This window comes from Pongo abelii, chromosome 4, assembly GCF_028885655.2.
Source record: "Pongo abelii isolate AG06213 chromosome 4, NHGRI_mPonAbe1-v2.0_pri, whole genome shotgun sequence".
Taxonomy (NCBI): Eukaryota; Metazoa; Chordata; class Mammalia; order Primates; family Hominidae; genus Pongo; species Pongo abelii.
This window is the reverse complement of record NC_071989.2, coordinates 160,098,930-160,113,000: the sequence shown is the minus strand read 5'-3', so window position 1 is coordinate 160,113,000 and position 14,071 is coordinate 160,098,930. Positions and strand designations below refer to the sequence as shown.

At 42.0% G+C, this 14,071-nt stretch overlaps 1 protein-coding gene and 1 long non-coding RNA gene across 5 annotated transcripts in view; one reads left to right on the top strand and one right to left on the bottom strand.

Annotated features, from left to right (window-relative positions):
* Window positions 1–778, bottom strand: part of SLC36A1 (solute carrier family 36 member 1) — a 222,424-nt gene extending 221,646 nt beyond the window's left edge. Inside the window, exon 1 of one of the 3 annotated variants that reach the window (XM_054556102.2) lies at window positions 582–778. The gene's annotated coding sequence lies outside the window, so the exon portion shown is untranslated. The remainder of the gene's footprint in view (window positions 1–581) is intronic. The other 2 variants (XM_054556101.2, XM_054556100.2) reach the window with 2 other exon arrangements.
* Window positions 1–14,071, top strand: part of LOC129059581 (uncharacterized) — a 28,806-nt gene that overhangs the window by 2,823 nt on the left and 11,912 nt on the right. The window contains exons 2-5 of one of the 2 annotated variants that reach the window (XR_008525565.2): window positions 9,902–9,981; window positions 12,448–12,537; window positions 12,687–12,771; window positions 13,179–13,228. This is a non-coding gene — a long non-coding RNA (uncharacterized LOC129059581). The remainder of the gene's footprint in view (window positions 1–9,901; window positions 9,982–12,447; window positions 12,538–12,686; window positions 12,772–13,178; window positions 13,229–14,071) is intronic. The other variant, XR_008525566.2, reaches the window with a different exon arrangement.

Sequence of the window (14,071 nt, the reverse complement as noted above, 5' to 3'; positions counted from 1 at the left end):
TTTGTTATAGCAGCAACAGGAAATGAATACTATTTATAATCTAAAATAAATGTAGCTTTATGTTTATATCATTATTAAAGTTATGAAGGTAAGCAATAAAGAACTAAAACAGTAAAATAATTATATTGAGAAGTAAAGTAGGGGAGTTTAAGAGGTACAAACTTTCATCTAATATAATGTTGATCAATTGAGAAATATCATTATAGCTATACTGTATAGAGAAATGAAGAACTAAAGAACTAAAACAAACCACTGGTTTTACTACACTTGATCTTAGCCAAAAGACTAAGAAGCGATCAAACCACCGATTAAAAAACAGAAAGATAGTCCTAAAAAGAACAGCTTTAGATAAAGTCAGATAAGGAGACTATAGCTTTTCATTATAAATCCTTTGGTTAAAATAAATAATAGTTTAAACATGAGCATTTTTAAAGATGTGAATATTAATTGTTAAAGTAAGATTGTGTTAGGAGACAACTTCAAGAGCTTATTGGGCTCAGGTTCTCCAAAGCTGTAGCCCCTTTCTACCTAAATTGTGTTCACAGCCTCCACCCAACTCAGAGCTTCCCCTAAACTCTTACTCAGCCAGCAGCTTCCTTGCTGTCAGTCTTGGCACAAGATAGGGCCAACTAGTAGATCCTTCTGAAACAAGGCAAGAAAAGACAGCATTGAATGAGGAATAGTTCCAGGGTTGGGCCCAGTTGGATGAACAGCTCTGGAGCAAACCCCCAAAGCCCCATCTGTAGGGTGGGCCGACCTCAGGGTTACCTCACAATGGCAACAAAGGGCCTGGGAGTGCTCAGATGAGAGAAGCACCACCCATTGCCACTGAAAAAGTGAGGATGTAGGAGCCAAAAAAAAAAAAAAAAGTCTGACACCAGCCCTGCCACTTACTAGCAGGTCCCCTTCAGTTTGGGCTTCTGTTTCTCACCAATGAAATGTATAGGAGAAGTTCAGCTCTCAGATCTTGCAACTCTGAGAGTCCTCCTTTTCCCAGCTTCAGCTACCTTTCTCCTACCAAACGTGACTGGATAGGTCCTAGGACATATATAATGTATCATTATATATGATACTGTGGCTTTAGGGTTTAGAATTTCTTTGAGATGGTCTGTGGCAATTCATTCATTTTACTCATTGGAAACTGAGCCTCACAGAGACAGAGGCATTTGTTCAAGGTCACACTTTATAACCAGTTTGAGAATCTGTGGGTTCTCCTGTGACCGCTCACATAGACCCTAAGATTCCTTGGTCACAATTTGCCATACGGTTGTGTGGGAACCTGTGACCCCTCACTTAGACCCTTGGAGTCCTTGATCATAACTTGCCACAGGAAGGTGCAGTATGGTGGATATGGTGGGGTGGCCCTCAACATCCACTCCAACCTCCCTTCAATCTGCCTTTCAGTACTGTAGAGGCTGGAAAGAGTAGAATACATACTGTATTATCTCATTAATATAAAGTTCGAGAGCAGGCAAAACTAAGTTATGGTGATAAAAATCTAGACAGTGGTTACTGGGTATGTGAGGGAGGTGATGTTTGACTGCAAACAAGCAAAAAGAAACTTTCTGGGAAAGTTGCACCGGTGTATTCATTTGTCAAAACTCATTCAATTGTACACTTAAGATCTGTGCGTTTTATTGTATATAAACTATACTTTAAAAATTTCAAGTAACTGCCTTAGAGGGATGTTGTTAAGATTAATTCATATATTGCCTATTACATAGTAGATGCTCAATAAACAGTAGTAGCAGGGGCAGTAGTAATAATTATTGATATTAGTATTAATATATTGGCTTTGTTTTGGTAAAATTTGCCTGCTAAATCTTTCCTATCCCTTTTACTTTTAAACTTTCTGCATTCTTATGTTTTAGATATGTCTTTTATAAATATTATTTTGATATTTTCAAAATTATTCTATTTCTATTTATTGTACTAATAATTACAGATATATTTATAGCCATATTTACCTTGTTATTTTATTCTATAGCTTCCACCTATTATGTTTTTTCTCCTTTATTGAGTTTCTTTTGGATTAATTTTCCCTTATTTTATTTTGTTTTATTCTCTAGTAATTTGGAACTTAAAGACTTTATTTCTATTCTCTAGCCATACCCTAGTAATTTTAACATGTATAAACTAATAAAGTATTAACAAAAAGTTAAGCAATATCTTTAGTCACTGCAAAAAATATAGGCACTTAAAAAAATCTCTATTCATTGCATTCCATTTTTTATAATAATAATGTCACATATTTTAAGTTTCTTTTTCTTATGCTCCATAATACTTTATTATTAGAATCAAGATTTACCCATACATTTACCTCTCTTGGGTTCTTTATTTCCTTTTGCATCTCAGATCTTCTTCTGAATATGGACTTTAAATTTTCCTTTAGTGAAGTTCTCTCCAATTTCTTTTGTTTGAAAATGTCTTTATTTTGCACTTAACAGATAGTTTATATCCTCTCAGCATATTGAGGTGATCATTCCAGTATCTTGCAGCTTCCACTGCTGTTGTTAAGAAAACAGCTGACAGCCTGACTGCAAATCTTTTCTTTTCCTTTTGAAATTTCTTTTACACTGCAACCCTTTTGAATGTAATACTTTTCACCAATCTGGCTGACTTTAGATCCCTTTAATGTTCTGAAGTTTCACTATAAAGTGTCCAGATATGTGTGTCCTTTATTTATCCTGCTTGGAATTCACTGGGTCTCTTGAATCTGTGGGTTGGTGTCTTTCATCATTTCTGGACAATTCTCAGCCATTATCTTTTCAAATATTTATTCTACCACATTCCCTCTAAACTTTTCTTCTGTGAGTCTGATTTGATGTTGCCTTAGTCAGTTTGGGCTGCTATAACATATTACCATAGGCTGGGTGACTTAAACAACAAACGTTTATTTCTCACACTTCTGGAGACCGAAAAGTCCAAGATCAAGTTGCCAGCCGATCCTGTGTCTGGTGAGAGCTCACTTCCTGGCTTCCATGTGGCTGTCTTCTCATTGTATCCTCACATGGCAAAGAGCAGAGAGGACACAAACTCTCTCATGTCTCTTATTTCAGAGCACTAATTCTGGGCTCTACCTCATGACCTAATTACCTCCCAGAGATCCCCCTTCTTAATACCATCACATTGAGGGTTAGGATTTCAATACACAGTCCATGACAGATGTAGGATATATTTAGGTCTTTCATTCTATTCTCTATTTTCCCTCACTTTTCTTTTAGATTTTTCATCCTTTGCTCTCTGTGGACTATATTATGAATACCTTTCCCAGATCTAGTTCTGATTCACTAATTCTGCCTTCACTGTGTATAATCTCCATTTCAACTAAAATTAACTCAACTAAATTTTTAAAATTCAATTAATATTCAGGTTTAAATTTCAACCATTATAATTCTATTTTCTAGAAGTTTTATTTAATTAACTTTCCATTTCACCTGATTATTCTTCAGAGTATCTTTCTCCTTGTACATATTTTCCAGTACATTTTTTTCTGTTACTAAATATGTTAAAAAGAGCCACTTTTCGTTTGTATCATACATTTCTCTTGTGCAAAATTCTTGTGCTGTATTTAAATTTTCTCTTGTTTTGCTGTTTCTTGGAATTTTACTTACAGAAAATCTTTGAGATCTGAAATGAAGGTGAGTTCCTCCTGAAAGACTTTGTATTTGCTTCTGTCAGCAGCTGGCAACTATCAGTCTAGGTTCTTGCGAACTACATTCTGGGCTGGAGGTATTTTGGACCACCATGGTAGATGAAGTGGACTGTGGAACTGAGTGAAGCTTGAATTCTCATTCCACATTTTAGCCACAATTTTACTCCATCCTCTGGGCACTAGGTTCAGGACACTTTTTTTCCAAGTCCCTTGATTGGGAGGTAGGGAAGGAATAGGGTGGGGGTAGGATATTGGTTTATTTCTAGTTCACTCTTACTCTGAGGAAGATTCCTCAGCTCCGGAATTTGTCTGATGCCCCATAAGGCCATGATATTAAAGCTCAACTTCACTGGGTTGAGCAAATACCCATGTGAGTGAAGCTGTAGCTGCATTCCACTCAGGTCTCGTAGTCCCTGTCTTCACGTGGCTGAGTGAGTACTCACCTAGAAATTCCTTGCTCTCTTGATCCCCCCTTAATATTATTAAGAATTTTTAAAAAATATGTTATTCAGGCCGGGCACAGTGGCTCAGGCCTGTAATCCCAGCACTTTGGGAGGCCAAGGCGGGCGGATCACCTGAGGTCAGGAGTTTGAGACCAGCCTGGACAACGTGGTGAAACCCTGTCTCTACTAAAAACACACACAAAAAAATAGCTGGATGTGGTGGTGGGTGCCTGTAATCCTAGCTACTTGGGAGGCTGAGGCAGGAGAATCTCTTGAACCAGGGAGGCAGAGGTTGTGGTGAGCCAATGGCCTGCCATTGCATTCCAGCCTGGGCAACAAGAGTGAAACTCCGTCTCAAAAAAAAATATATATATATATATATGTATATATGTATATATAAATACATATATATGTGTATATATGTATATATAAATACATATATATGTGTATATATGTATATATATGTGTGTACATATATATATATGTGTGTGTACATATATATATATATGTTATTCAGAAGTTTTAGTTATTTTCAGCAGGAAGGCCAACCTGGTTACCTAGCCTGTCATATTACCATGGTAATAATTATAATGAGTATTTTATTTTGAAAATTATAAACTGGAATCCCAGAATCACAATGCTTTATTGAGTATGTTCATTTTCTACCTCCATGTAACAAACTGCCACAAACTCAGTAGCTTAACATAACACACATTTATTATCTCACCATTTCTTTAGGTCAGAAGTCCAGGTATGGCTTTCACTGAGTCCTCTGCTTAGGATTTCATAAGGCTGCAATTACAGTGTTTCCAGGCTGTATTCTATATGTAGAAGTGACTGGGGAAGCATTTTCTTCCAAGCTCATTCAAGTTCTTGGCAGTAATAGAACTAAGGGCTCAGGCTTCTTGCTATCTGACTGCTTTTTGCTTCTACTTCTTATATTCCTTGAAATGTGGCCACCTCCATCTTCAAGCCATCAAACCTTTCTCATGCTTCTGATCTCTCTGGCCTCCCTTTCTGCCCAACCAGAGAAAATTGCGTTTAAAGAATTCATCTGATTGGGTCAAGCCCACCTGGATAGCTTCCTAGCTTCCACATCTTAAAGTCAACTGACTTGAGACTTCAATGACATCTGCAAATCCCCTTCACAGCAGTACCTAGATTAGTGTTTAATTGAATAACCAGGGGATAAGAGTTTTAGAGATCTGAAAGCAAGGGGTAGAAAGGATGCCTACCCCCTCCTGGCCCTGTGATGTGAATAAGAGTAGGGTGAGGAAAAAGGACACTTGTCTCAGAGGCCTGCAAAAACAGCAGTGACCTCACGGGGAGCCACCTTTGAGTGGGAGCAAGAAGGTGGGGAAGACACAGCAATGCAAGGGATTTTCCTTGTTCTTGGGGAAAGCTTTGCTGACCGCCCTTGCAAGAGCAACTGCTTTTGTTATACACTCATGCCTCTTTTCATTTTCCTTCAAAGTGCTTTATCACTATTGAATTTTTAAAAACTTATTTATGAGAAACTATGATTAATATTTATAATTTACAAGTTCATTGCCTCCAGGGACTGCAGTACCTGGAACTGTTTCATTCCCGGCACCCATCGAAGTGCCTGGCCTGTGATATTCAGTCATTTGGCAGAAAAAAAGAAAGAAAAGAACAGATTGTCAGAGCAACTGTGAGTGGCCTCTGTGTGGGCGGTGGAGAAGCCCATTTATCCATCCATTCATGCTTTTGGCCATTCATTCTTCCTAAGATGCAGAGTCTGTACCACTCTGGGCAAGGAGGGTGAAGCTGTATTTAAGCTCCTGAACTTATTAAGGCCCAAGAGCTGAGATCATATTTTGCAGCTCGTGCATGCCAAAGCTATTCTTGCTCACAGCCTCTGCCAAAGCCATGTGTATTAGTTCATTTTCACGCTGCTGATAAAGATACACTCAAGACTGGGTAATTTACACAGGAAAAAAGGTTTAATGGACTTACAGTTCCACGTGGCTGGGAAGGCCCCACAGTCATGGCGGAAGGTGAAAGGCAGTTTCACATGGTGGCAGAAAAGAGGGTTTGTGCATGGAGACTCCCTTTTTTAAAACCATCCAATCTCATGAGACTTATTCACTATCACGTGAATAGCACGGGAAAGACCCACCCCCATGATTCAATTACCTCTCACTGGGTCCCTCCTACAACACATGGGAAGTGTGGCAGTTATAATTCAAGATGAGATTTGGGTGGGGGCACAACCAAACCATATCACCATGGCTGCTCCACACCCCTCACATGCCAAATACATGGAGCTAAACAGCGAGGTATCCACTTGCCTGGGCCTGAGGGTGCCTCCACCAGCTGCCAGTCCCTGGATGATGCAGCCCAAAGAATACCCTGCCAGCCCCGAGGGAGGGTTCAGCAACTCCTCCACCCGGGGCTCCTGCTGCCAGGACAGGGCCAGCAGGACCTCATAAGTGTCCTTCGCTCCACAGAAGCTTCTGGGCCTGAGACCTTGCACCTGAAAATTTTTGTGGAACTTTTTTTCTTCTTTCTAGTAATCCAAAGAGCTAAATCTGTGCCCTCCTGTAGTTCTTGACAGACAAGCAAAGAGGTGTAGAGAAGTTGTGTTGGTAGCAAAAATAATGCTCCATGAAGTGATGCTTTGAATCCTAAGCATAACTCTTTAGAGGCCTATTCATTCAACATTCAACACCTTGGAACTGTGGAACTAAAGCAATGAACACAACATACCATCTGGGTCCCTGCAGCTAAGGATCTCACAGCCTAGGGAGGAAGATATGTACACGTAGAAGTGAAATTTCAGGGAGTGAACTCAGTGTTCTACAAGGATTCAGAAAAGAAAGGTATTTCCAGATGGTGAAAATGGGCAAGGCTTTGTGTTAGAGGAGCCAAGACTGATCTCGTCCTTGGAGAAATGATGTTGCCAGTGAGGATACCCAAAAAGCATTATCTACCTCCACTGAAGAAGACAGATCAAGCTTTATCCAGCAGAATAATAACAATGGTATTAATTTCAGACAATAAACATCAACTGAAATAATCCATGCAACAAACACCACAGTACCTGGCACACAGTAACTGTTCAGTAAAGGGTTAGCTAATTCTATGGACGGGCACAGTGGCTCATGCCTGTAATCCCAGCACTTTGGGAGGCCAAGGCAGGTAGATCATGAGGTCAGGAGTTCAAGACCAGCCTGACCAACATGGTGAAACCCCGTCTCTACTAAAAATATAAGAAAATTTAGCCAGGCATGGTGGCAGGCACCTGTAATCTCAGCTACTCAGGAGGCTGAGGCAGAGAATTGCTTGAACCCAGAAGGTGGAGGTTGCAGTCAGCCGAGGTCACACTACTGCAGCCTGGGTGACTGAGTAAGGCTCAGTCTCAAAAAAAAAAAAAAAAAATTAGCCAGGTGTGGTGGCGCACACCTGTAATCCCAGCTACTTGGGAGGCTGAGGCAGGAGAATTGTTTGAACCCAGGAGATGGAGGTTGTACTGAGCCAAGATCGTGCCACTGCACTCCAGCCTGTGTGACAGAGCAAGACTCCGTCTCAGAAAAAAAAAAAAAATTTAACGAATTCTAGCCTGACTCAGACTAGCTGCCAGGATGGTGAGAAACCCAAAGGCAATGACCAGGCCTTATTTACCTCTATATCCTCCTAACACAGCGCCTGAGCCCAAGGAGCTCAGTAAAGCTTTGCAAAATGAATGCATGAACAAAAAAGGGATCTTCTATATCAACCTCTTAAATTACACAGGAGGGGAGATCTTTTTTGAGAATGAGTATCGTTGAATCTTGGAATGGGTTTCTGAAGAAGTCTGTGTTATTGCCAAAGGTCTTTTAAGAAGATAAAATGGTCATCTGTCCTTGAAGGTCTAAGAGGCCAGCCTGCTTGAGGTCTGTTTCTATGTGTGTTCAAGCATTGGCTGTAGTAGGAAAAAGTCAAGCATTTTATGAGAGGAAGAGAATGTTGAGCTAAATGGCTTCTAAGGATGTGGGATAACATGTGGCTAAGACACAGAGAAACACTCAGATTCCAGTCCCAGCTTTGCTATTTCTGTATTAGCTGTGTGACCTTGAGCAGGCTCTCCCCATTCCTGAGCCCAAACCTTTTAAAATCATAGGTAACAACGATAAACTGGATTAAGAAAATGTGGCACTTATACACCATGGAATACTATGCAGCCATAAAAAATGATGAGTTCATGTCCTTTGTAGGGACATGGATGAAGCTAGAAACCATCATTCTCAGCAAACTATCGCAAGGACAAAAAACCAAACACTGCATGTTCTCACTCATAGGTGGGAATTGAACAATGAGAACACATAGACACAGGAAGGGGAACATCACACACCAGGGACTGTTGTGGGGTGGGGGGAGGGAGGAGGGATAGCATTAGGAGATATACCTAATGCTAAATGACGAGTTAATGGGTGCAGCACACCAACATGGCACATGTATACACATGTAACAAACCTGCACATTGTGCACATGTACCCTAAAACTTAAAGTATGATAATAATAAATTTAAAAAATAAAAATAAAAAAATAAAATCATAGGTAAAATGCTGAGAAGAATATCCATTGCTTAGAGTTGTTGAGAGAGTGAAATGAGGCCATGGGGATAAGCATCATGCAAGTGGCACTTATACCTGGGATTTCTCCCTATGATCCTGTGCAGAGCAGTATCTCAAACTGGTTCAGGCATCCTGTGGATTTTCTGCCTATTCCAGAGATGTGACAGCTTTACCCATTTCACAAGGAGCTTTCTCCTCAAGAGCTCAAAATGCAGCTGAGGGACGGCCAGGCGCAGTGGCTAACGCCTATAATCCCAGGACTTTGGGAGGCCGAGGTGGGCGGATCACCTGAGGTCAGGAGTTCGAGACCAGCCTGGCCAACATGGTGAAACCCCGTCTCTACTAAAAATACAAAAATTAGCTGGGTGTGATGGTGCATGCCTGTCATCCCAGCTACTCAGGAGGCTGAGGCAGGAGAATTGCTTGAACCCGGGAGACAGAGGTTGCAGTGAGCCGAGATCGTGCCACTGCACTCCAGTCTGGGCAACAGAGTGAGACTCGGTCTAAAAAAAAAAGTCAGCAGAGGAAGGAAATGCTCTTTATCACTTGTCTCCAGGATGCTCCACAAGTGAAGGCCAGGCTGCCTGTCCTGGAACCCTGGATGCGATGAGATCCATAGCTGGCATTGGTGCCAAGAGAACAAAGAAGAACAATGCATCTGAGAGAGGCACTGTAACACCTAGAGCTCACTTCTGCATGGCCAGCTAGGGCCTGGAGATGCAGCCAGGGGGATGAGTTGGGAGCTGGGCCACCCCTTGCTCCTCCCAGGATTGCCTCCCTCAGTAAAAACACCTGGTTTTTGAAGACTGCTTTTTTTCTGCTGAGGGACAATATCATGAGGTCACAGGAACTGCAAGTGAGACAACACCATGGAGGTCATCTCATCCTGTACACCCCTGCCTCCTATCAGTCAGGATTTAGAGTAGAAAATGTACTACTTGGGGCAGAAAAATATCAGAAATATATTTAAGAATGGTAATTAAAGGCTTACATAGCCATTAGAAAGATTGGAGCAGAGAATTCCAGGCTGGACTTCCCAGAAACACGTCTCTGGAGTTGCCGCCAGGGAGAGCCACCACCTCCACCACAGTCGGGAGGCTGAAGCCTGAGTCCCTGGGGGACTGGGGTCAGGAGCACGAGGCTGTAGCTGTGTCCCAGGGATCCGCTGGTGCTGCTGCTGCAGCGGCCTCTGAACACCCGTTTTGACCTTCCTATTTTCTATCTAGAACTGTAGCTTCCAGGAGTCTTGGAGATGTAACTGTTCACTCTCCAGCCTCTGCAGTAGAGGAACGCACACCAAAATAATGTAAGTGTCCTTCAACCCTATCCCACATCCCTCCATCTCTCTCTGAATACCCCAAGTGGCAGGGAGCTCGCCTTATGTTGGAGAGATCTGAGCACTGTGATTAGGGTGAAAGTTGCTGCACAGGGGTCCCCACTGGAACGCATGGCACTGTCTCCCCTCATCCCAGTGACAGCCCTTCCAAGAGGGGCAGGGTGTCAGTATGTATGGCCATCCTAGTTTCCATGAAGTCCTTTCAGGCTGTACTCCTAAGACATAGTTTCCTGGCCCCTGACAACTTAACTCACCTCTGAATAGGTTTCAGTCTGACAAAACTCTTAACAAAGTGAAAAATAAGGAACTAAGCCCCAAAAGACAAATGAACCCCACAGGGAGCTGTGACTCAGGACAGAAAGTGTGACACATGGTGGTTGCCAGAACAGGTGCAAATAGTCCCTTTCACCCTCTGCTGGTGGAGAAGCAATTGAAACAGCTCCCTAGGGGTAATTTGCCGATGTCTCTCAAAACTCTAAAAGCACTTACCCTTGACCCACTCACTATCTCCACTTCTGAGAATGTATACAACAGACAAACCCTCATGTATGTATGAAATTATATGTCCACAATTATTCATTTCAGCTTGGCTGAGAGTGATAAAAGACTGAACCAACCACATATAGGGGGCTGGCTAAATAAGCCATGATACTGTGGGGTAAACAAAGAGAGGTCAGACTGTTACTGTGTCTATGTAGAAAAAAGAAGACATAAAAACTCCATTTTGTTCATGTACTAAGAAAAATTCTTCTGCCTTGAGATGCTGTTAATCTGTAACTGTAGCCCCAACCCTGTGCTCACAGAAACATGTGCTGTGTTGACTCAAGGTTTAATGGATTTATGGCTGTACAGGATGTGCTTTGTTAAAAATGTGTTTGCAGGCAGTATGCTTGGTAAAAGTCATCGCCATTCTCCAGTCTCGAGTACCCAGGGACACAATGCACTGCAGAAGGCCGCAGGGACCTCTGCCCAAGAAAGCCTGGGTATGGTCCAAGGTTTCTCCCCACTGAGACAGCCTGAGATATGGCCTCGTGGGAAGGGAAAGACCCGACCATCCCCCAGCCCAACACCCATAAAGGGTCTGTGCTGAGGAGGATTAGTGAAAGAGGAAGGCCTCTTTGCAGTTGAGATAAGAGGAAGGCATCTGTCTCCTGCTCATCCCTGGGAATGGAATGTCTTGGTGTAAAACCCGATCACACGTTCTATTTACTGAGATAGGAGAAAACTGCCTTATGGCTGGAGGTGAGACATGCTGGTGGCAATACTGCTCTTTACTGCACTGAGATGTTTGTGTAAAGTCAAACATAAACCTGGCCTACGTGCACATCGAGGCACAGCACCTTTCCTTAAACTTATTTATGACACAGAGACCTTTGCTCACATGTTTTCCTGCTGACCCTCTCCCCACCATTACCCTATAGTCCTGCCACATCCCCCTCACCGAGATAGGAGAGATAGTGATCAATAAATACTGAGGGAACTCAGACACCAGTGCTGGCGCGGGTCCTCCATATGCTGAGCGCCGGTCCCCTGGGCCCACTGTTCTTTCTCTATACTTTGTCTCTGTGTCTTATTTCTTTTCTCAGTCTCTCATCCCACCTGACGAGAAACACCCACAGGTGTGGAGGGGCTGGCCCCCTTCAGATACAACCAACAGAATAGCATGCAGTTGTTAAAATGAAGAATGAGCACATCCATTATGCACTGATATGCACAACCTCCCTCCTTAAAAAAATAAGGGTAGAAGTGAGTTTAATACTGCAAAGAAAAGTATGTGTGTATGGACATAGGTATGGATAGAGATAGATAGATAGATAGATAGATAGATGATAGATAGATAGATAGATAGATAGAGGAGGGAGAGAAAGAGAGACTATCTCTGGAAGGATACGTGAGAAACTATTAACAGTGATTGCTTCCAGAAAGGGGAATTGGGATTTCAGGGGTCACAGGTGGGAAGATTTACTTTTTATTCTATAAACTTTTAAAATATTTATATTTTTACCATGTATAATATCACTGATTCTGGTAAACTATATATCTATTTAAAAATAACTAGGCCTTATAGTCCAAATACGGCCTGTGTTCTGAAGAGAAAAGTCAGGCTGTGAATTTCGTTTCTAGATAACATTTTTTGTAAATACAGACTTGGGACATGTTGGGTTTTATTTTTGTTTCGGCCATTTACCTAATTAATTTATTCACTCATCATCCATCCATCCATCTATCCACTCATCCATCAACCTGTCCATCCAGCTACCTGTCCATCCATCCACCTATCCATCCATCCATTGGTCCCCCCACATTCACACAGTGACTCTCCACACTGGGTATTTGCAAGAAGCCTGTCTGCCAGCTCTTCCCCAAGCAGTTGTCTCTGGGGCCAAGGTCAGCAGTGGCCAGCCTCTCTCAAGCCTTCCTTCTCTTCCTCCCTAGGTGGTTGCAAACCCTGATCCACACAGTAAAAGGCAACATTGACTTGCGGCTCCCGAGGCTGCCCCAGCCATGAAGAATGTGGGCATCTTGGTAAGAGGGGCTGGGAGTGGTCCTGACTGTGGGGGAATGTGGGGTGGGGATGTCTTTGGTGCTCGTACATTTGCCTGAAAGCAAACCTCACCTGAGTGACATGGGACACAGTTTGACATCAAGTGTCCTTGTGACCATTTCTCTCTCAGGAGTCCCCGTTAAGAGGTTGACTCTGCTGCACAACTTGGGATCAGAAAGTCTGAGTTCACCCCAGCTCTGCTGCTTGTAAGCCAGGTGAGCTTATGTGAGCCTCAGCTCTTTTTCCGTTGTTTATTTTTTTAACAGCTTTATTGAGGTATGTTTTATACACCATAGAATTTATTCATTTTTAGTGTACAACTCAACAAATTTTCAGTAAATTTACAAAGTTGTGCAACCATCACCACAATCTAATTTTAGAACAAATTGCACTGCCCCCAAAAACCTTCTGTTTATTTACAGTCACTTCCTCTCTAGCTCTTTCAAGCCTCAGGATCCTCACTTATAAAATGGGAATTGACAGCTTAGTTATTAGAAAGATTAAATTAAATAATTTTGTAAGATTATTTTGTAAACTTTAGAATACTCGACAATCAAATGGTTTCTATTATTATTATTATTATTATTAATTAATGATTATTCTCATCTCATTTATTCCCTAGGCCAGTGGATCATACCTGGGTCTTAGGAATTCCATAAGACTCATGAAATTGTAAGCAAAGTCTAGTGATTAATATCTGCTCTTTTTCTGGGAGATAAATTTATTTCATGAAAAATGAGTCTGTGACAAAACAAAAAAAGAAGAAAAGGTCATAAATGTCTCTAGACCGTCTTGTGGAGTGATAACACTTTTCTTCCCTTTTGACTTGGAAGTCCATGTTGTCTTCCCTTCCTACCTTCTTAGCTCCCTTGTCTGCCTTCTTAGCTCTGGAGATCAGTTTTGTCCCTAAAACTTGTCCTCTGCCTTTCTTCCTCCAGCATCACTGAAACCCCCATCCCTTCAGCTTCTCTGAAGTTGCTGCACACTTTGGGTTCCATCATTGTTCTCTGTGATATTAGAGGTGACTGGGAGAGTCTCCATGTTCAAACCCATGTCCCGTCCAACATAATGTACTTTTATTGCCAGACTCTCCACTCTCCACACCCAGGCAATGAGAGGCTCTTTCTGCAGAGTGGTTGAGAGGGAGGGTGGCATAGGCAGCCCTGCCTGCCCTCCATGGTGTCTTATTGCCCATTCATGTGAGGCGACTTGTACATTTGTACCAATATTATCAAATGGCAGAGTTCTTAGTCTTCCCGTGTACATTTCTTAAATATTCAAGGTTTTTGTTTTGTTTGTTTGTTTTTTAATAGATCGTATTTTTTCTAGTAGTTTTAGGTTCACAGCAAAATTAAGAGGAAGGTACAGAGATTTCCCATATACCCTCTCCCCACACACACTCACTGCCTCTCCCATTATCAACATCCACCACCAGAGTAGTACATTTGTTACATCAGGGAAGCTACCTTGACACATCATTATCACCCAAAGTCCTTAATTTACTTTAGGGTTCAC